Source organism: Lemur catta, chromosome 10 (assembly GCF_020740605.2).
Source record: "Lemur catta isolate mLemCat1 chromosome 10, mLemCat1.pri, whole genome shotgun sequence".
Taxonomy (NCBI): domain Eukaryota; kingdom Metazoa; phylum Chordata; class Mammalia; order Primates; family Lemuridae; genus Lemur; species Lemur catta.
In genome coordinates, this window is record NC_059137.1 from 79,560,649 (window position 1) to 79,584,640 (window position 23,992).

A 23,992-nucleotide genomic window follows, 5' to 3' on the forward strand; every position below is an offset into this window, starting at 1 on the left:
TTCAAAAGTCCAGTAAAGTAGATATTACTATCCCCATGTTCTAGGGTGCAATGATATGAGATTTTAAAATCTATAAAACTTTTTTACTGGTGAAGATTAAAAATTATAATGGCTATAAAGCATATATCACATAGTAAGTGCTCAACAAACAGTTTTGTGTTTGGAAAAAAAGAATATTTCATGACATAAGAAAACTACATGGAATTAAAACTTCAACGTCCATAGAGTTTTATCAGAAAACAACTACACCCATTCATTTACATACTGTCTCTGGCTACGGGGCTACAACAACAGTTAAGTAGTTGTGACAGAGCATATAGCCTGCAAATACTATCTGGCCCTTTACAGAAAACGGGTGCCAACTCCTGCTGTAGTTCAATGGTTCTCAAACCTGGGTTAGCAGTGTCAGCATCACCTTGGAATTTGTTAGAAATGCAAATTTTCTGGCTCATCCCAAACCTACCAAATCAGAGACTTGTTTATTACACCTATAAACACAAGCACAGGTGAGCACAAGACCATGGCTGGCAAAACTGTGAACTGAGTCAATTCTGCATGAGGCACATCAAGAAGCAAAAACTACGATGGTATAATCCAACCTGACAAGAAATAGGCCCAAAATACTCAAAATTAAGAGGAAGAGTATGTTGAATAGGGTTTTACTATCACTGTCATTAACAATGACTCCAGCCCTAAGAGTATGTGGGGCCTTGAGATACAGTATAACCATAACAGCACATGCATATAATTTATAAATAAGCAACAAACACGCACACAGGGGAGTGCTAATTTTTTTTTTTTTTTTACTAATGAGAATGATCAAAAAAGTTGGGGAACTATAGTAAATTACAATATAAACCACTAGAATCATATTATATAGTATTTACATACATATTTTTTTCTGACAGGCACTAATTAATCTCCAAAATCCTATCCAGAAGTTCTATTAATACAACCCTCAAGGGTTTCAAAGGAAAATAAAGATCAAAATGTTGTAAAAATCTGAGAAGGCATGGACCTCTTTTTCTGAATGTATGTGAACTTTCTGTGTGAAGCAAAGGAAAGACTCTCTGGAGATTTAGGAAACAATTCTTAAACTTCAAGAGAAGTCTCTCTTTTAACATAATTTCATCAGTAACTTGAAAAGTCTAGAAAAGAAAACAACCATGATTTTTAAGAACATCTTTTGGGGGCAAATGAAATATCACACACCCTTTACTAAGGTGAGAGCAAAAACATAGTAAGCATAGTAGGATCACACCTTCTACTTTTTCACGTTTAGAGATTTTATTTTATTTTAAGAAATGGGTTTTGCTGTTGCCCAGGATGGAGTGCAATGGCACAATCATAGCTCACTGTAACCTCCAGTTCCTGGGCTCAAGTGATCCTTCTGCCTCCTCCAGAGTAGCTGGGAGGGACTACAGGCGTGCACCACCACCCAGATGATTTTGTTGGTTTTTTCTTTTCTTTTTTTTGTAGAGACAGGGTGTCTCTATGTTGCCCAGGCTGGTCTTGAACTTCTGGCCTCAAGTGATACTTCCACTGTGGTCTCCCAAAGTGCTGGGATTACAGGTGTGTGCCACCACGCCCAGCTGAGGAAAGCTTTTAAAGATTTTTTTTTTCTTTACAAAAAGGAAGGGCTTAGGTCAAAAAAAAAAAAAAAAAAAAAAAAAATTCCCAATCACAGATGTTATTTCACACATTAGGTCATTAACAAAGAAACAAACCTTTTCATAAGACAACTTAAAAGAAAAAGAAAAACAAATAATCACAACAATGCAGCACAATTAAAGCCAAAGGCACAGAAGAGAACACCTTCCTCCTTCCTTGCCACCCCAGGTCCTTTGAGAAGCAGGGCTGGTACTCAGGACCACGCCCGTACAAGCTCCCTTTCACTAACAGTGTCCATCAGCAGACACCTGCCTCCTGCTCGGCACACCCGCTTAAAGTGATGCTCCACCCTTCCAACTGGTCCACATGGAGGCATTTTCCCCAGGTTCTGTCCTTTCTGCTTCTGGTGCAGAAGGCCAGTTCGCACCTTCACAGGCCAAGGTCTGGTCAGCAGTTCCCTCCCTGCGGGGGGAAGGTGGCCTCATAAACACAGGGCTACTGTAGATTGCCCTGGGCCTGACAGGGTCAACTGTCCTAACTGTTGTTTCTGCTGCACCCCTCAAATAAAATTTAAAAAAAAAAGTAAATGCTAAATCTTTTCATCTCCCATCAATAACTGAACCTATAACCACCTATAACCAGTAATTAGAAAGCAGACGGCATCCTTAGCTCCTAAAATCCATGTCACCACAATTTGTACCTCCCCAGCATGCATTTCCTCTCATTTCTTTCATTTTTGTGCAAACCCAATGCAAAAAATGCGAAAATGTGATAACCGCTCATTGGGAGAGGAAAACATGTCTTAAAATCTAATCTCCTTTTTTTAAACATCCTCTCTAAGAATTCAATTTGTGTCCACTGACACCTTAAGAATTGAGTGCCTGGCCTAAGAGCAGTAAGTCCTAGCAAGTTACTGGTTTCTATTTACAAAGAAAGTAAAATTATTCTTACCAATAGCATGGACTTAGCTTAATCTTTTCTAACACATGTAGAAGGAGCCAGAATGCCTTCGGAGAGCCACAAAAACCTGCAAGAGATTGTACTGCTCCCCAGACCCCATGCCCCCCTAAATTCAGAAATACCAAAACTGCCAAATTTGAGACAATCTCATGGCCATGAACCAAAGTCACTCTAGCGCTGCTAAATACTTCCTCAGGACGTTGTACATCTTAATAACCCGCCCTTAGAAATGTTCCTCAACATTTGTTACAATGTAGGGCTTATGGACCCCAAATCAGACAAAGGAAAGCTTTCAAAGCCGTGAAAGCCACACAAGTTTAGTTTTCCAAGACTGGAGATGGGACATCTGAAAAGGACTACCATCATCATGGCATTTCGAATATAAAGATTCTTAAATTCCGCTAAAAAGAACATTTATCAAAATGGGTATTTTTCCCATTTTGCTGTAATTTTAAAAAAACAAATAATTACAAATATTAAATAGGGTGTGAAATAGAGTGAATGAACCCAGGCCACTATTTTTTATAGCAGGGCAAAAGTTGTGTAGATCCTGCACACTGGCAAAGGTGGAAAACACAGGTATACGAGAGAACCGGGAGCGGGAGCATCTCTCAGCGCCGGCTCAGCCGCGCGGCCGGAGGACGCGGCGCCAAGCCCGGGTCACCTGCCTGGACGCGGCCGCGGCAACGTGGGCACCCGCGGCGGCCGAGCGAGCCCGGGGCCCGAGGGAGGAAGAGGCGGCGCGGAGGCTCGAGGCTCGGCCAGCCCCCGCCCTCGTGCAGATCACGCCGCAGAACTGAAACTAGTGCGACTTCGGGGGCGCACCCTTTTTTTGACTTTGGATGCCGACGCGCGCGACAAAGCTCACAACAAAAGGAAAGGCCCCGCATCGCCTCCGCGGGCGCAGGGAACCTGCGCTCGGCCCCTCGCCGCGAGGCCAGGGGGCCGCGCCCGGCCTTGGGGACCGAGCCGAGGGGTCCGGCGGCCGCGGTTGGGCCGGGAGCGGGAAGGCGGGGAGCCAGCCCCGAGCGCAGCCGGCAAAGGCTGCAGCCCGGGCGCTAGCTGCGAGGAGTGTGCGGGGACCGACCCGACGTCGCAGGGCCAGGGGCCCGGGGCTGAGGAGAGAGAACAGGGACCGCGGCTCCGGCGGCTGGGGACGCGCGCCGCACACTCACCTCCTTCCGCGGCTTCGGCGGCCGCTCGGCGCTCCGGGCCCCGCTCTGAGGCTGCCCGGCCGCTCTCCCGCCGCCGCCGCCGCCGGCCTCGCGCTCCCGCTTGCCGCGCGCCGCGCACCCCGCGCCCAGCGCCGCCGCGTCTCCGGCCCCGCAGCGGCGAGTCCCCGCCCCCGGGCAGCGCCGGCGGCGCGACGGGAGGAGGCGGCGCCGCGAGCGCGGAGAGGTGAGGCCGGGGCCGCCGGGGCCGCGCGCGGACTCCCGGCCCCTCGGTGCGCGCGCCCGGCCCGCCGCCGCCCCCTCCCCCGGCGCCGCTGCGCGCGGCGAGAGCCGGCTCCCAACTTGCGGCGCGGAGGTGGGAAGCGGCGGCGGGGAAAGGTTACCTGGAGAGACACCCCCTGCCGCGCGGAGGAATGTTCCCGAACGTAGAGCCGACCACACCCAGCGCCACAGTCCTTGCCACACTCACGTCACCTTCTTCACTGGTCTGGGTCAAAACTGCCGGAGTAGGGCGGCCAACGAAAAACAGGTTTCTAGGGGGTCAAGACTCACAAAATGTCTTTTGTGCACCAGGCATTCCCCGTTGGCCATCAGTGACCATCAGACTGCCTGCAACATATACGTGGAGCTTCCTAGGCGCCTGCAAGTGTGACCTTCTAGGACTCTCTAAGGATGGAGCTTGGGAATCTGGATTTTAAACAGTGCTTCAGGTGACTCTCAGCTGCACTGATGCTTGAGAAGCACTGTGAGAGCATACCTCCCTGAGAGGGTGCCACGAAACTAATGACCCACGCGGTAACCACGCTAGAAAATTCGAAAGCAGTGGTTCTTAACTCTGGTAGCTTTTAGACCATTCATGTGCCAGGGTCCCACTTCCAGAGTTTTCAAACTGAACATTGGTTTTGTTTGTTTGTTTGTTTGTTTTAAAGCCTCTCAGATAATCCTGAATACAGTGTATAGCGAGCACTGAGAAAGCTTCTAGAATCCTCTCTTTTAAAGCCTTCTTAGCTTTGGAAAGGAAACCCCTTCCTCTGCACCATTCCCAAAGCCCAACAACAAAACACAGGCAAGTCAATACACGAACTCCTAAAGGAATGCTTACAGCTAAAATTGTTTTTAATTAGAACAAAGATTCACCTTGAAAAAGGTGACCAAGACACCTTACTGCCATTTGAGCATACATCTCCTTAACTGCAGGAAAAGTAATTTTAGGAGCCAAAACCTCTTAGTTGAATTAGAAGCTGACCATACATGACCCCTTTGGAATAAACTTGTATTATATTCCAAAATGGTATTTTTGTTACCTGTAACTGTTAAACTGTTGCAGGGTCAGACCAAGCATTCAGAAGCTGAGGCTGTGTTTGACATCAGCCCTGGCTGTGCAGATGACTTCACTTGCATCACTCTGACCTTCTAGTGACCTTAAGTAACCACAATCAGGATTTCTGGACAGGTACAATAAATTCCTTTTATTGCCCCCCCCTTTTTTTTTTAGTATCTTTGCATTCTTAGACTGGTGGACCATAACTTCCATCTCATTTGCCACTAAGAAGGTCTCCGTTAGTCTCTCATTTATCAGCAACTAATTAGTAACTAAGTCAGTGATTTTTTTTTTTTTTTTTATCAGACACAGTCTCACTCTGTTGCCTGGGTAGAGTGCAGTGGTGTCACCATGGCTCACTGCAACCTCAAATTCCTGGGCTCAAGCAATCCTCCTGCCTCAGACTCTCAAGGAGCTGGGACTACAGGCCCTCAACACCACGCCTGACTAATTTTTTCTGTTTTCAGTAGAGATGAGTCTCTCTTGTGCTCAGGCTGGTCTCAAACTCCTGACCTCACGCAATTCTCCCACGTCAGTCTTCCAGAGGGCGAGAATTACAGGTGTGAGCTACCACGCCCAGCCTAAGTCAGTGATTCTTAAACAATTTATGGAACAGGTCCATATGTCTAGGTGCTAAGGCAGCTGGCTGAATTAGCTACATCTTTACTGAAGGAGAATTAGTCCTTTTCAAGTTTCATCACATTCTTTATGATAAAATTTAGAATTTTTCAGATGCAGTTTTATATATGTATGTATATATATATATATAATTTATATTCTTTTAAGCTCCCTTCTATTTCCTCAAGTCTTTTCACCCAAAATATTTAAACTAATCAGTTAGTGGCCCTGAACATTCATCTGGACAGGTTTTGATTAAACAATGTGGAAAGGGCTGCGGTGGTTGGTTGCAGTAGGCATCCACATTTTGCCTGTTCAGCATCCTTTCCCTCGTGTCTTAGTCTCATTCGTGTTGTTATAACAGAATATCACAGACTGGGTAATTTATAGAGAAAAGAAATTTATTTCTCACAGTTCTGGAGGCTGAGTCGTCTAATATCGAGGTGCTGGCATCTGGTGAGGGCCTTGGTTCATTGTCCCTTAGCAGAAGGCAGAAGGGCAAGAGAGCACATGCACACTCAAGAACCTTGAGCCCTTTTATAGTTGCCATTAATCCATTTATGAAAGTGGGGCCTTCATTATATCAGCACTTCCCATTAGGCCCCGCCTCCCAACGTGGTTGCACTGGGGATTAAGTTTTCAACACATGTTTTAGGGGGCACATATTCAAACCATAGCCCTTCATTTGCTAGTGGCAACTGATTTTCATACAGCAGCCTCCTCCCTACTGTTCAAACGATATAGCCAAATACTATTCCAGGCAGTGTCTTTTCCAGGTCAAAGGGTGAACTTCGTGTTAGTTTTCTATTTGTTGCCATAACACATGATCATAAACCTAGTATCTTGAAAGAACACAAATTTATTACCTTACATTTCTATAGGTCAGAAGTCTTACAGGCTAACATCAAGGTGTCAGCAGGACTGTGCTGCTTTCTGGAGGCTCTAGGGAAGATCTGTTTCCTTGCCTTTTCCAGCTTCTGGAGGCTACCACCCTCCTTGGCTTGCCAGACGTGTAACATCTTTCTAATCTTGCTTCCATAGTCACATCTCTCTGATCCAGCTGGGAAAAGTTCTCCACTTTTAAGGACCCTTGTGATTACATTGGTCCCACCCATATAGTCCAGGATAACCTCCCACCTCAAGATCCTTAACTGAATCATATCTGCAAAGTCACGTTTGCCACGTGTAAGATAACAGTCATAGGTTCTGGGAATTAGGATGTGGACCTCTTTGGGAGGCCGTTATTCTGTCTACCACAGATCTAGAACTTCAGATCATTTATTACACTCTGTTCCTGGAATGAACACAGCTACGTCCCTAGGACTGAAAAGTACAGGTGTGCACTCATTTCAATGATGGCACCCATCCTTCTTGGTATACAGAGCTCTAAGGTTGGCTCCTGTGCATTCCAAAGCCTTTCTCCCCTGTTTATGCTTCAATTCTGAGACTTTCTCCAGAGTCTAGAACTTGCTAGAACTAAATGTAAAACATAGTAGAGCAGCATTTGTGCAATATTAATCAGGGGTCTTGGTTGCAAACAACAGAAACAAACTCTTACTAATCTTAAAGAAAATGGGAATTAGACAGTTGTCAGGGTCTCACAGAATCAGTGGTGAGAATTGGTAAAATCGACTTGATTGATTTCCAGTCGATTTAGAAAACATAGATGTTGCAGAAAACTAGGCAGCAGCAATCACTGCAAAAGAAATGAAGCAGGAAGAATGAGTGAAATATATATGTGTGATAATCTGCTGTGGCTTTAAGGAATAGGACCTCCAACTGACCTCACATGACCTTGGAACACTTGCTCCTGACGAAAAGTGTGAGGAGGAAGTTTCCAACTGGAGGAGTCTGATTTGTGTGCCCATCCCCCAGGCTAGCAGAGACAACCCGTCTGGTTTCTGTAGTGGGAAGTGGCCAAGAATTCTCATCAGGACTCCACACCATGGGACATTCCTCAAAAAGAAGATTGGAATGCCTGTGAGAAGAGGAAATAGGATGCTGGCGGGCAGAAAAAAATAGCAAATTTCCTCCGTAAATATCCTAAGAGAAATTCAAAGAGCCATGGAAGTTCAAAAGAGAGAGATAAGTCGTATCGTTTATGAAAATAAGTAAAGAGTATACAGAAGGTATGTGGAGAACAAGGCTGTCCTATTAAAATAAAATTCAAGCCATATATGTAATTGAAAATTTTGTAGTAGCCACAGTCAAAAGTAAAAAGAAACAAGTGAAAATAATTTTTAATAGTGTATTTTATTTAACCCACTATATGTCAAATCTTATCACCTTAACATGTAATTAAAATATTAAAATGGTAATGAGACATCTTACATGTAATAAAGTACTTAGCAAAAACATTTTATGCTGCTCCAGTTCTAATTGAAATTAAAATTAAAGTAATGGTAGTTTCCAGGGGCTAGGGAGAGGGGACAATGAAAAAATGTTTAATGGGTATAGAGTTTCCATTTGGTAAGATGAAAAAGTGCTGGAAATCTTTTGCACAGCAATGTGAATATACTTTGTACTCTTAAACTCTTCACTTTTATAAGGTTAAGGTGGTAGATTTTATGACATGTATTTTTTACAATTAAAAGAAACTTAAGTAAAATTTAAAAATTGGTTCCTCACTGGCACCGGCCACATTTTGAGTGCTCAGCCCCTACCGTATTGAATAGCTCAGGTCTGGAAGGATGGTGTATCAGTCTGGGTCCAATCAGGAAAGAGAGAAAACACACAGTGATTGGAACTGGGAAAGTTTAATATAAAGGATTATTAACTGGGTATTGGAGTAATGAGGCTTTGTCTAAAGAGAGGTACGTGGGAATAGTGATACACAGAGCAGCCATCAACCCCTGTGGCTAAGATATAACACCCACAGAAGAGCACCGGGTCTTCCCACCCACCCCAGAAATGAGATCCAGCCCTTGTTGGAGAAGTCACTGTGGTGCCCTTATAACTTGCTGGAAATCTGCCCTGTGGAACTTTCCAGAAAGCTGCCTGCTAAGGTGTCAGGGGAAGCTGCTGGCCGTTGGGTGCCCTGCACTGCGGAAGCCGGGCACTGGGAGCCCGTGTGTGCTGCAGGAGTTAGAGCCAGGTCCAGGAGGGTGGGTATTTGTACGAAGGCGGGAATGTGAAGGAGAAGCCCTCCAAGTGACAACAGGCAGACCTAGGGGAGGAAAACCTTGAAGCAAAAACGTGGATCGGGCGTCCTCGTAAATGGAGGATAAGAAGGAAATGCAGCACTTTTACCTCAGACTCACCAAACCATTCTCCACGACATTATAGTCTTCCCAAATTACCAATCTGGCCACTACTCTCTACAAGAACTTTTAATGGTTTCTCCTTGCCTGTATAGAATCTTGGCATTCTAGGCTGTCTGTCCAGATTTCCTCAAAGCACACTGGGCCGCTATCCTGCGCTTTCCCACAGCACAGGTTTGCTCTGCTTTTCTGCCTGGGAGGTCCTTTTCCCTGCACTTTCTTACAACGCAACAGCCCCCGTCAAAATAACCTCTCATAGCACCCAGCACTTTCTGCCCCACACTAGAAATCTGAAGCATTCCCAAAGGAAGGGATTCTTCTTGAGTTAGCTTTGTATTCTCCTCATCTCCTGCACGGTAAGTGCTGGACAAATATTTCAGTCTGGACTAGAAGCTTCTGTAGGTAGCACAGTGCCCAGCACATTGTAGGCACTTTCCAAATATTAATACAGTTGGCCCTTGAACAACACAGGTTTGAACTGCATGGGTCCACTTATCCATGGATCTTCCACCTCTGCCATCCCTGAGACAGCAAGACCAACCTCTCCTCTTCCTCCTCAGCCTTTGTCATGAAGATGACAAAGATGAAAGCCATTATGATTATCCACTTCATGAATAGTAAATATATTCTCTCTTGTTATGATTTTCTTAATCATATTTTTTCCTCCAGCTTACATTATTGTAAGACTATATTATACATGGGCTGGGCACAGAGGCTCATGCCTGTAATCCCAGCACTTTGAGAGGCCAAGGTGGGAGGATTGCTTGAGCACAGGAGTTCGAAACCAGCCTGGGCAACATAGTAAAACCATCCGTCTCTGGAAAAAAAAAAAAATTTTTTTTTTAAGTAGCTGGGCATGATGGCTCATGCCTATAGTCCTAGCTGCTCGGGAGACTGAGGCAGGAGGATTGCTTGAGCCCAGGAGTTTAAGGCTACAGTGAGTTATGATCGTGCCACTGCACTGCAGCCTAGGCAACCCTGTCTCAAAATAAAAGCTAGAATATAGCATGTAACACATATACGGAATAAGCGTTAATCAAATGTTCATGTTATTGATAAGGCTTCTATTCAACAGGAGGTTATTAGTAGTTAAGTTTGGGCTCAGTGAGAAGTTACACATGGATTTTCGACTGTGTGTGGAGTTGTCACCCCTAACCCTTGCGTTATCCAAGGGTCAACTATACATGAATTGAACAGACTAAAAAGTTCTTGCTGTAAATATCTTGCTGTGGCTACTTTCCAGCATCCATTTTTCCCTTTTTCAAGTATCAGCATCACCACTTTTTGGAGAACTATTCCTCACTGACTTTTTAGTCCTAAATATCTTTAGTGAGCTAAGTGGTAGCTTCCCCCAAAGATATGTCCATGTCCTAATCCCCCAAATCTGTAAATATGTCCCTATATGGCAAAAGACAGGATTAAGTTGAAGACTTTGAGAAGAGGAGCTTATTGTGAATTATCTGGATAGGCCCTAAATGCAACCATAAGCATCCTTGGAAGAAAAAGGAAGTGGGAGTTTTGAGACAGAAAAAAGGAGGAAGCAATGTAACTAACTACAGAGGCAGAGATTGGTGTGATGGAGCCACAAGCCTAGGAACATCTGAAGCCCCCAAAAGCTGGAATGATGGATCCTGCCCTACAGCCTTTGGAGGGAGCGCGGCCCTACCTCCAGGACTATAGGAGAATAAAATTTGTACTGTTTTAAGCCATCCAGGTTTGGTGATTTGTTATGGCTGCACAGGGAACTGATACAATGTCTGAGGCTATGACAATTGGTTCAGAGATGGGCACATGACCCAGTTAATCCAGTGAGACTCCATTGCAGGACAGTCTTGGAACTACTGGGAAAGAGAAGTTGTTTTTTCCGCTAGGGCAGCCTATACCGGGAGAACACAAGCCTAGGGCGGCTTAGGGCCACTATGTGGAGAAATTGGCTTTATATGCTGAGAAAGGGAGAGATAAATACCTAGTGTTCATGTCTTTTGGTCTTCTGGATTCAGCCATATCTGAAGCCAGATCTAACCATGGACTTTTGAGTTCTATCAGCCAATTAATTTCCCATTTTACTTAAGCAAATTTGAACTGGGTTTTGTCACAAACAGCCAAAAGAATCCTGACTATGAGTCCTTTTGTTATCTGTGTAGCTTTGCCAGTTAAATATGAACTTCAGATAAACTGCAAATCAATTTTTTCTTTTTAGTTATAAGTATGTCCCAAATATTGCATGGGACAGATAATTTAAAAAAATTGTTGTTTATCTGAAATTCAAGTTAACACTGTATGCTGGATAGGGTGTTTGTTTGTTTTGCTGAGTCTGACAATCCTATGTTAGAAGAAGGGTTTATTCCCAACTTGTTCTGTTCAAGAAATACAAAATAAAAATTAAAAAATGAAGATTTTTTGTTGGCCATCTGAAACCTTTGAAAAATTCAGGTTGTTATAGTCAAAGGAAAGTAGGAATTCCTGCACTTTAATTCTAGAGTAGATGCCTCTTTTGGTTTTAGGAATTCAAATAACTATCTTCAGTCTTCTGTATTGATTGGGGCTGTAAAACAGTACGATTATCATGGTGTCCTGAACCTTAATGTGATTTGAAGTTGAGAAGGACGTGTTAGTTTTCAAAAGCTTCCTAACACTGAGTAAAGAGATGCCTTAGTGTATTGTGAGACTTTCAACATCTTTTAAAACTGATACTCTTGCACAGCTGCCTTTACCATTTTGTCTTCTTGGTGGGAGGCACACATTAGGGCATGGTCCAAGTGCAAGGGACTGTGGAGGAGCCAGCTGCAGGTGCAGAGAGGGGCCACATGCAATGCCTGTCAGTTTCCTTGAGCAAGTGAGAAGAGAAAGGGCCATGCTGGAGGGTATCCTGAAATATGGGGACCAGCCTGAAGACGTGAGGTCTGGTGTATGTAAGGAAATATCCCAGTCGAGTATGTATGAGAAAAGTGTATGTGTGTTTGCACCAAGGCGAAGTTGTTGTAGGAAAGATGATTTAATGCTTGCGTGTCTTTAGTTCTCAAAATATATTCCCTCTGCCCCTTCAGACAACTTCTGAAGCAGGTTAGTTCTTTAACCTCGAGACATAACTAGAATGAGAGATTTGTGGTTGTTTTAACCTTGCAGCACTATTAAGAATACTTATAAACTTGCAGTCTTAAGAGGTTTTCTGGCTCAATGACTTCTACTGTAGCTTATTTTTCTTTTTTTTTCTTTTTTTTTTTAGCTTATTTTTCAATGATGTTTGAGGAAGGAAGATATTTCTTAAAAATATACCTTGAAATATCAATGTCAATTGTATTTCAGTGGTTTCTGTCCTTTGTTTTGATGTGTATTCTCTCTTCACACGGATATGTGCTCATGCACCATGGAACACTTGCACCCAGTTCTGCTGTCCTGGCTTGATCTGTGTGCCCAGTGACTTCCCATCCTACCAAATCTGGCAATCTCTCCGCACCCAGCAAGTTTTGCTTATAGCTTGAGTTAAGAACCACTGCATCCACCAAGGGTGACATGGTGAGGTCACACCGATGTGGGTTTTGGGATGGGTCATGCCCAGTATTAGTCATCAGAAGGAAAGAACTTCTAAGGTAGGTGGGGAAGAGAGGGTGAGGCTCACTTTCTTGGTCTCAGCAGTGATTCTCAACTGAGGGTGGTATCATGTACCTAGGGAGTGTTTGGAAATGTGGGGAGACTTTTGTTTTTTAACAGTGATTTTTAGGAGTGGGGTGAGGGAGAGGTCTGTTATTGACCTTCAGTTAAGTGTCCTGTACAACAAAAGATGCTTTTGCCTCCCAATAACAACAGTACCCGTACTGAGAAACACTGGACTCAACAGAGACTCTAACAATCCAGTAAGTAGGAAAAGTATTCACTAGGAACTGGGGAAGATCCTTTTCCCTTTAGAGTTCTGCTCTATGGGACATGAAGTCAAGAGAGTGAGCTTTGGTCTGTACATCATTTTAGCATTAGGTTCAGCTGTCTTGTCACCATGAGAAGCCCAAAATGGTAGTGACTTTTGCCCACAAAATTTTATACTCTCGCAGGGTAAATCTTTAAGTATGTGGTCTTGGGCTGAAAGGACAGCTCTGCAAAGTCTCAGAGACTCAGGTTCCACTGATCCTGGGTGGCCCTCGTCCCCGTGGTCCAAGATGGCCATTGGAAATGAAGCTGCCACTTCTGCATTCCCCCGAGCAGAAAGGAGACAGAGGAAGAAGAAAGACCTCTTTCCTTCTCTTTAAGGACACCTCTCAGAAGTTACACACGACATTTCTGATTACATTCCTTCTCCAGAGCTTAGTCACGTGTCACATCTAGCTGCCAGGTATCTGGGAAATAGAGGCTCGTATTGTGGGAAGCCATGTGCCCAGCTAAAAACTGGGTGCTCTTCCTAAATCAGAAAGGAAGAGATTTTTAGTGACAGCTAGCTGTCTCTGCCATTCCTAGTAAGGCACGTTACTATATTAATAACAAGTGAAGCCACAATATTTTAGAAGAGCTGGTGTTTCAATGGTCCAGCCTTAACTAAGTAGGGTAAGGGTAAAGCTTTGACTTGTTTTGACCCCCAAATTCTTGGACGCTCCTCCCACTGAGACTGGGGTCTGTGTCCCTTCCCCATGAGTCAGGGTGGAGGCTTGTGACCGCTCTAACAGACAGATGACAGCAGAACTGAGGCTGAGGTTAGGTCATAAAAGGTGACATCACTTCCTCCTGGCTGTCTCTTGGGATGTTCCTTGTTGCTGTGAGGGAACCCAGGCCACATGGAGAGGCCACGTGTAGGTGTCTGGCTCCCAGCCTCCACTGTGGTCTCCGCGGACAGCTGGCATCAGCCGCCAGACAGGTGAGTGAAGAAGCCTGAGGTGATTCCCCTCCAACTCTGGAGCAACCCTAACCCCCAGCCATTGAGTCTTCCATCTGACTGCAGCTGCAAGAGAGACATGAGCAAGAAGTGCCCAGCTGAGCCTAGTCAACATCCAGAACTGCAGCAATAGTAATGCAGTGATTGTTGTCTTAAGCTGCTGGATTCTGCCATGGTTTGTTATGCAGCTAAAGATAACAGAGCAGTCAGCAGGGGGCTGATCCGTCAGTATTGACTGGTTTTCCAGCACCTCCCTGAGGCCAGTGCATGGCAATCTGTCCGAAGGAGAGACCTCAAGACTCAGCACATCAGGGCCAAGCAGGGAGGCATAGAGCTCATGGGGAAGGAGGGTGTTGCATGGAGAGAGAGGCGGCTGCCTTTCTTTGCCAGGGCATCTCCTTCCTCCTTCAACTGTGTTTATCATGTAGCACTTCTAAAAGAAACCACGTGATGAGAACAAGAAAGTGAGGAAGCAGAGAGCCAAGGGAAAGGAAAAAAAATGTGCTATGTGTGCCAAAGGTTTACTACTGGAAATAGAGACAGGCAAGCATTCAAAAATCTAAATTATATGTGTTCCTGTCTTCCGTTTTCATCCTAGGCAAAATTGTAAAGGAGGCAACTTTTGTCTTTATTCTTGGCTCTTCTCCTTCCGGTTTTCCCTATGCCTCCCACCCCCAGCATTCCAGAGACTTGGTTTCTGCTTTTGGAGGCCCAGACACCACCACACTGGTTTGCTAGCTTGTGTTCATATAACACTGATCCTGGAGTCCTGAGGATGCAAAGCCTGTTCAGACACCCAGACCCAGTTCACAGTGATGCAGGGTGGGCAGTGACTTGCGGGATGTCATCTTCCTCTTGAGTTCTCATGGGGAAATGGTGCGGAGTTGGGGAGAGGGCCTTACACTAACTAGTTAATACTTATTTCAGTCTATTTTGGAAAGATGCTCAGTTTTTCTGATTTCTTCCTTTTTTTCTGCTCTTTCTAAGAGAGTCTGGTGGAAACTAAAGTAATATTGTATCAGAGGGAGGAATTAAGCATTGGAATTAAGCTGCTGAAATGATCCATTCCTTCATCAGATGCTGTTGCCTTTGTCAATGGAAAAGAAGCCAAACTCTAGAGCTTTATTCTGAGCCAAGTTTGAGGACCATGATCCAAAGCTGTGCCCAAGAATCTTTGAGCAAGTGGACTCGCTGTGGTTGGGTTACAGTTTGGTTTTATATATTTCAGGGAGACAGGGGTTACAGGTAAAGTCATAAATCAATACATGGAAGGCATATATTGGCTTGGTCCAAAAAGGTGGGACATCTCAAAGCGAGGGCTTGCAAATCGTAGGTGGGATTAGGGATTCTTTAGTTGACAATTGGCTGAAAGAGTTAGGCTTGTCTAAAAGACCAGAGGCAGCAGAAAGGAGTTAAGCATCTTCTGTCTTTCATATGATGCTATACGGAATCAGGTTGGGAAGTAAACCGTATTATATTGGCTTAACACAACCTGTTTAGTGAGATTTTATCATTTGTAGGTGTGACTCACCAGGCCCCCTTAGAAAGGAATTTGGGCAAAAGAAAAAAGATCCGAGTTTAGTGCTCACCTCCTTCTAATAAAGTGTCTTTGAATTCAGTCTTGATGAGAGTTTTATCCCCCCATGTCACAGAATCCTAATGGTGTCACCCTAGGTATCATCTCATCCAATACCCTCTTTTACAATGTTTTTTATTATTATATAATATGATTTTTTATTTCCAGTATTCCTTTCTGCCCCCTGCCTATCTTCCCAACCCTACTATGTGGATCATCTGAACCAGAGGTTCTCAAGCTTTTGGTCTCAGGACCAGAAATTTTTAAGTAAACAAACTTAACAATTACCGATGACCCCAAAGAGTTTTTGATCATCTGAATCTCACTATCAATATTTTAGAAATTAAAACAGAAAATTTAAAAATATTGATTAATTCATTTAAAAACAGTAAGTCCGTTACATTTTAATAAATAATACAATTAATCCTACTGTGTGTGCAGGTATCATCTAGCCCTCTTTGCATTACTCTGTGGGAACTGGGGCTCAGAGAACCAGCACAAATGCTGATCCTCTGACTATTGCTGTTGTGGTGAGTAATAAACTGTCCTTCATGTCTGACCCAGGAATCTCATGTCTTCTGTCAGCATCCATGAAACTGTCTCTGGCTAATTTGTTACCCTAACAAGCAGGGTAAAATCTCAGACCCTTCCCAGTTCTTGACATAACATAACCTCTAACTGAAATTTAGCATTTCTTTTTAATTTTAATGTAAGCATTAGACCTCATAGTATTCACAGTACCATGACTTGTAACCAATAGAAAGCACAGATATTTTCATAGCACATTATATTTGTGGCATATGTCTCATATGCACATCAGCAATTTCAAATCAAGGTACCTCATCTTATTAATTTATTAATAAAGAAGCACATATATAACTATATCACACATTTTTTTGAATATATGGACAACTTGTGTTTCATTATGATTTCATTATGATTTCCTTTTTATTTTTATGCATTTAAAATATTATTTTGAGAAAGGGTCCATAGACCGCACAAAGTAACTTTAAAAAAGTCTGTGTTCATTGCATAAGGGTATGAGTAACAGAGGAAAAAAACAGAAAAAAGTTTCAATTATTGGTCTTCGAATTTGAAAAGCTTCATCGCCAGGGGAAGGAATGGAAGGTCGCATGCTATTAGAAAAGATTTGGAAAAAATGCCTTGAAAGTCTAAAGCCTCCTGCAGCTCAATCTAGAAAGGATTCCCCTGGGGAGGGGGCTGGACACAGGGGTGAAGAGGTGAAGCCTGGGTGGAGATACAGAATCCAGAGGGTGAATTTCACCTCCAGAGGCCATGGGCGTCCTCTTGACCTCCAGGACACCTTGCGGGGGCCTCTCAGGGGCCTGCACCCATCTGTTCCCCACATGAGTGGGCGCTCTGCTTGCCTAAGCCACAGTGCCGCTGCACCTGCGGTTTTCCTTCTTGGTGTCTGCTGGGGGCCACCGTCCTCCGCAGACTGCCCAGGAGGACCGCGCCAGTGTCCGCCACCAAATTTCATTCAGTCCCAAACAACTCACCGCTCCCTCTTTCTATAGCCCGGGATGTGAATCCCCTGAGATTCAGGTGGCTGAATCTAAGCCCTTAGAGGGGTGGTACCGTCACCGATAGAAGGTCCCCCCGACCTATACATTGAGTCATCCCTGTATTGGGTGGAATTGGACACAACCATCTCAAGATTTTGCTCTGCGTTGAGTTAGAGAAAAACTCTCTTCTGTCACACACAGGAGAGGAAAGAGGTCTGGAAACGTGCAGTAATTTGCTCAAGGGATAATATTCCCCATTTTTAATGCCTGTGAGCTCAGGAAATTCAGAGTCGCTCCTTTAGCTGCATGCAGCGGCTGCGACCTGAGCTCCGGTGCTGGGAGGGCGCAGTGCTTCCCCACCCCCACCCCCACCCCCGCCCCCGCCCCCGCCCCCGCCGGCCCTTCGCTGGTGCTGATTTGCGCAGCGCGCTCCTATTGCTATGGTAATGAGCCGTGGGAGCTTTTGAAGTTGGCCGGCAAGAGCGTCCTTCATACAAGAAAGGATAAATCAGGGCTGCAGTTTGAAATTTGGAAAGGAGTCAGAGAAGAGAGACATGAGTGTTTGAACAACATGGAAAAAATCCAACAGTGGAGCCAGTTTTACCCATGGGGGGCAGTAGGTAGGGCGTGGCTTCTCCTATACCCTCGGTTGTCTCCCTGAAAAAGCCAAGCCGGTTCAGATGCCTGATACAGCTACATTAGCATTTATATCTCCCTGAGTATTCACATGGTCCTCTCCCTAATAAATACATGTATTTTTAAACAAACCCTCCAGAGATAGAAAACATATCAAGGCACTAAGCCTTCTGGTAATTTAAAACAATAATAAAAATGTAAAAGAGATTTTTTTCTCCACCAAAATAGAGCACTGTTCACATACATAGGATAGAGCGGCCGGAAGGGGACCACAGGAGGCAGGTGTGGCCGAGAAGGAGGAGGAGGGAAGAACGAGGGGAGACAGGGAGGGGCTGCGGAAGACGGATTTGCTGCCAGGCAGGGAGTCCCAGGACTGGCTCTGCCCCTTCTGGTCTCTTCTCAGATGAGAAAACCAGTAATAAAAAGACAAGGCCTTCAGCAATTTAAACTTCCCTTAGGAAAGGTCCTGGAATGAACATTTCCAAGGCCCCAGGTTAATATGACTTATTTCTCCCATGGGTTAGGAACAACCTGTTTTCTTGCTCACACTTGAAGACATCAACACAGCCCAAATTAGATATTTCTCCTGAAGACTCCCATCCACCAAGATCTCAAATTATGATATCGGACCCTAATTAAATGAGGTGCCTGGGATTCTTAGAGGCTATCACTGCATAGAGGTGTCAGGAAGGCTGGTGACAGCCAAGCCTGGTACCAGATCTTGCGTCTCCCAATTCCTCTCTCTCAGCTTCCTCGGCTTCTGCTAGGACGGTCTGGCTACACCTTTCTCATTCTTGTCATTACCCATGCTGAGAAACATCTGAAAGTACAGGAGTAGTCAGAAATAGATTAATATATCTCTAGAAATCATTTAGGTTTAACGCCTATGCCACTGGTTCTTTGCGTATCATGAGAGTTTGATTTGAGCCAGTCTTATCAATTTCACAACTTCTATTATATTGTTATTTAGAGATGATTAATTATTTAAATGCTGCTTTTGACCTTATTAATGAAATCTTGCTATTCTTTATCTGGATCAGCTATCATGATTACTAATGAAGCCAGAAACTAATAGGAAAGAAACAGAGGAAAAAGGAAGGAAAAATAAGGTCGAAATCAAGGTTCACATCACCACGATCCGTTTCTTGGTCATAAATGACAAGATGAGAAAAAAATTAGGACAGGACCTTTATCACATCAGCATCAGTAGCAGCTTTTCATTCTTCCCTCTCCAGCCTGTGTGGTTTGCTCTCACATCCTTATGGAAGGGTTGGATGAATGAGGAAGGCGTAGGCTGTGTCTACCTACCTCAGGGGCATTAGCATTTAATAAGGTGCTAAAGTCTTAAACTGAAGGAATGAAGGTCCACCTTGGAATTTAGAGCATCCTGGGGGAAGTGTGGAGGTAAGAGCCTAGCCATAAGTGGACACTCCACAGATGAGGTGGTTCCAGTCAGACTAAGGCTGGCCCAAAGCCCTCCTGTGTAGACCCCTGTATAGAGCACCCTTGACATTAGTAACTCCATCTTAGAAAAAGTCTCCACTTTATATTTTAAAAGGCAACATGCCGGTGGGACCAGACATTCACCTAATCAATAGAGACTATACCCAACCAGATACATCCTTTACTCTAAGCCCTCACCAGAGGACTAAGGACTACAGAAGAGCAGAACTTCACCAGTTCAACACCAGCCATCTCACTAGACACCATCCTGCTGTCACTCGTGGTCAGTACCGGGCATCTGCCAAACCAAGGACTTCCTTGCAAAATGCTGACAATCATCTGGATCAGCCCAGGGCATTGTTCTTGTTCACATTCTTGCTCTCCTTGGGCTGGTTTGTTAATCCTTTTTCCTATCCCCTTTCTTCTTGATGTTCAGTGTTACTCTTTTTGACGTGAGATTTCAGATCTGTAACATTTATGTATTGATTAAGTATACTAGTATGTATGATTTGCAATATTGACTGACTTGCAGATTGAGCCTGTGTGTCCGCAGCTCTGACTACCAAGTGAATGGGCAGTACTAAGGAGAACTGCCTCCTTGAGAACTCCACATAGCTCATGGCTTTTGTGATTGAATAATCATCAGTGAAAGTCTGACCTTGTGGAAAGACACAAACGTGTGTGGACCTGGGTACGTCTGACCTTGCACTGCCCACGACAACACTTTTGAGCTAGCTTACTGAGATTTTCTTTAAATTCAGGTATGGTGAGGTCAACAGATCAGGAGAGGACTGCCATTGAAAAGGTAGTTTGTTACTCCTGGTTCCCAAGAGGAGGGACGCACCAGGGTCCATCAGGAGGCCGAGGAGTGAGGGGAAAGCGTGGGCAGGACCCCTCACTGAGGTCTCTTGGTGGCCAGAAAACAGGGATACGGGTCAAGGAAAATTTCCGCTTCACCCTCTGTAGGTTTGCCGAAAAATCAAAAGGCACACAAATTTGTTTAACATGTACACGGGAGCCTTCAAAATGAAGACCCAAAGATACAGGAGACACAGGGGATATTGTCCATTTTTTTATGCTTAGATTGAACAAAGAAAGTATGGATAGCCATGTAGAATATGATTGGATAAAAAGGGTATGATCCAATGCTATAATAATAAACTAAGTGGGGAAACCCAGCAAGGCCTGTCTGTCTGGGTTCTTCTTGGCCTCTCTGAGCCACATTCGTTCCTTCTGGGTGTGGGGCAGGACCCTCTCTGGAATAGGGGTCTTATGACCTATGGTCAAATAAGGTAGGTCAGGTAATTTCTTCACGGCCAATTTTTACACAGAAAGGTGGAGCGAAAGTCAGGGAGTAATATGTTTAGGTTTTGTGGCTGGCTTTGGGGAAAAGGGGTTCTGGTTTCTATGGCTTGCCTAGTGGGGAGAATGGGACTGAGAGACAGGAGGGCAGGAGAAAGTCAGAGAAAAACTTCTGCTTCTGTGGGCTTAATTTTGAGATACTGTCTTCTGAGCCCACAAATGCAAGGCTGGGTCACCACTCAGTACCATGGTATTCTTTTCATATATGCCAAAAGGTGGTGTTTTCACGAGGTAGGAAAGAAACTTTTTGGTAGATTCATCTCTTACCTTGTTTGTAAAATTTGCAGACAATGAAATGCACAGTCATTTGCTGGGTTTTGACAAATGCATTTGCCTTGTAACCACAGCACCCTATCAAGATATAGAATATTACCATCACCCCAGAAAATTGACTCATTCACCCTTCCAGTCAATTCCTGCACATTCCAGAAAGGCAACCACAGTTCTGATTTTTTTCACTTGTGTTGGTTTTTTTAAATATTGATTTGCACTTAAGTTTTCCAGGAGTCTTTAAGTCACTTGTATCACTATCAAACTCCTTCAGGGTACCATGGACACTTGGGAATGAAGAAGGACAGGGAGGGACATTTGCTTTATTTATTTATTTTTTAATCTATAGTGGTTGATTATTCTGAGTACTTAAACTAATTTTACATAGAACAAGAGTCACCCCCAAGCAACTAATTGAAAACAGCAACCAATTAAGTCAGCCACAGTTAATTAACAGCAATTTTCAAAGGACCACTGTACAGTTCAGACTCTAGACAAACAGAGAAGCAGGCTGTCTCTCCTCTCCCAGGACTGCCAGACAGCTCCTGTACTTGCTTCTCGGCTTACACCCTCCCTAAGGACCAGCCTCTCACTCCCTAGAGCCCTGGGGTGGTCATGATAGCCCCTACCAGGTGGGAGGGGAAGGTATGAGAGCCCCATTTCTCAGAAGGGGACCTGAAGCCCAGATTTCGTAAGTGGTGGACTGTTGCTCACACAGTGAGTGAGTGGTATAGCAGCCTCTCATCTCCCCACGGCTGCTCTTTCAGACTAAGGTTTAAATGTCTGATACTAGCTTGCACAAGACATTCTCATCGAGTAGCTCGCAACACGGAGCAGTGCCAGGCAAGTTGCGTGCCATTCACCTCTTGGAGTAGAGACCTGTCAAGTTGTACTTGCATTCAGTGATTTGAGATAGGGATGTAAGAATTTGGAAGAAAGCTCCTCTCTGGGAAGAGATCAAAAACATACGGCTCAGTGGCAGAGGCATTTGCTTTTTAATAGGCTTTTAATCTGCTTTTTAATCCTTCATCTCTTTACCTGAAGGATTAAGGTCTTGACAGTGGAATTTCAGGGCAGTTCTTAAGTGGAAAGCAGCTTTTAGACATCTTGGCTTTGGATTCACATTACACAATAAGGTTGTCTACACTGCAGAGCCCTAGGGAAGGCTCTAGAGAGCTGTTGCCCAGAGTGCCTGTTTAAAATGCTAGTGTTGGAACCAACCTTCAGGAATACTGATGCTATGGGTAGAGTGATGCCCATAAATCTGAATTTTAAATGAATATCCTAAGTCATTGCTCTATGCTTTGAGAAATGCTGCCTTGAGTAGGAAAGAAATGAAACCTGACACAATGTTGACAATGCAGAACCCTAAAGAATCGTCCAGCCCACACACATGCCAGATCAAATCAAAAGGTATGTATTAGTTTCCTGTGGCTGCCATAACAAATTACTACAAACTGGGAGGCTTAAAAAAAACAGAAATGCTTTCTCTTTTCACAGGGTAGAAGTATAAAATCATGGTGTGGGCAGGGCCATGTTCCCTTTGGAGGCTTTGAAGGGGGATCCTTCCTTGCCTCTGCCAGCAGGATGGCTGCTAGCAACTCTTGTCATTGCTTGGCCTGTAGCTGCATCACTCCAATCCCTGCCTCCATCTCTGCATGGCCTTCGTCACTGTGTGGGACCCTGTGTGCCCTCTCCTCTTCTTATAAGGACACAGGTGGTTGGATTCAGGGCCTACTCTAATCCAGTATAACCTCATCTTGATTTATATCTTAATTATATCTGCAAAGACCCTGTTTCCAAATAAAATTACATTCACAAGAACTGGGGGTTAGGACTTCAACATACCTTTTTGGAGGACACAGTTCAACCCATCACAGGGTGCTATCCCTTGCTACTCAAAGTGTGACCCTCAGACCCGCAGTGTCAGTCTCCCTGGGGAGCTTGTTAGAAACTCAGAATCTTGGGATCTTCCCCAAGACTTACTGAATCAGAACCTGCATTTCAACAAGGCCCCTAGGCGATCAGTCTGCACACTCAGGTTTGAGAAGTGCTGTGTTATAGGTCTAAATAGTTCTGAGTAAAAAAGGCCACATGCTTTTTTCACACCTAATCCGGGGAAATAAGGGTTTGCTTTCCCTGGAATTGCCGGCTAGATTCCAATTTTCCTATTGGAGTTTTCTCTTTAAATCTCATAGCAATACATTCTTTTGAAAATTTGCACAGGTGGGTAGTTTTACAGATGACAGAGACTAATCACTATTCCCTATTATCTGTTCTCTTCTTTTCAGTATGGTAACCTTGTGTTTCAGTGGGGCACACAAAACCCTCCAAAGGTCTCCATTTTCCCAGCTTCCCTTGCAGCAAAGTGCACCCATGTGACTAAGTCCTGGTGGGTGGGATGTAAGGGGAAGTGCTGTGTGTAACTTCTGGGACATGCCCTTGACAGGCGAGGGTGGTGCTTTGTCCTCTTTCCTTCATCCTCCTGAATCCTGTTTCCTTCACCTTGTTCATGTGGTGCTGAGTCGTCTTGGACCCTGTTGAGGTTATAATTAATTATAAAAGAAAGAAGGATGCTGAAGTTTTTTTTTTCCCTTAAGTATTTTACAATAAATTACAGCCCCCAATGGACCCCCAAATACTTCAGTATACATATGAAAAATAATAACATTGTTTTCTTAGCTGTTATCGTGACATATGATGAGATTAACAATAACTTCGCCAATACCATCTATACTCATGCCTTATTCACATTTCTCCAGCTGGGGACTTGTCTTGAGCTATGTCTGCACGGCAAGCTCACTGTTTTTAGCTGAGCTCATGGGCTTGCTTGAGGTGACAGATGAGGGACTGCTCTTCCCCTGCAATCACATGTGTCACCGACCAGAGCACTGGCACTGTCTCGAAGAGGCACATCACCCAGGATGGCCAAATCTTAAATCCCCGCCTCCTGGCATGGAAATGGTGCCAAAGCACCAAATTAAGCTTTTCAGCTCTCACAAGACTTTGCTTTTACTGAGCAGCCCCGCCCAGACCAATTAAATTAGAATTGAGGCAGGAAGGTGGACCCTGGCATCTTTTTTTTTTTAAGCTTCCGAGCTGACTGTGATATGCACATAAGGTTGAGAATCACTAAAGGCTGATGCAAAGTTGAGATTGTTCATCTTCCTTAAAAGTCGTGTTGAGCTTCTGCTTCCAGCCAAGATGGGGAAACAGGGACTGGATTTACTCCCTGACTGAAAGAACCAAAACAGTAGGCACATTCTTCTCAAGTACACACAGAACATTGATCAAGATAAAACATATACAAGGCTGGGTGCAGTGGCTCATACCTGTAATCCTAGCACTCTGGGAGGCCGAGGCGGGAGTTCGAGACCAG

The 23,992-nt window shown here is 44.4% G+C and overlaps 1 protein-coding gene across 1 annotated transcript in view; it reads right to left on the bottom strand.

Annotated features, from left to right (window-relative positions):
* The window catches only part of GOLM1 (golgi membrane protein 1), a 60,433-nt gene extending 56,513 nt beyond the window's left edge, over positions 1 to 3,920 (bottom strand). Inside the window, exon 1 of the mRNA XM_045562710.1 lies at positions 3,747 to 3,920. The gene's annotated coding sequence lies outside the window, so the exon portion shown is untranslated. The remainder of the gene's footprint in view (positions 1 to 3,746) is intronic.
* Between the last annotated feature and the right edge of the window lie 20,072 nt (positions 3,921 to 23,992).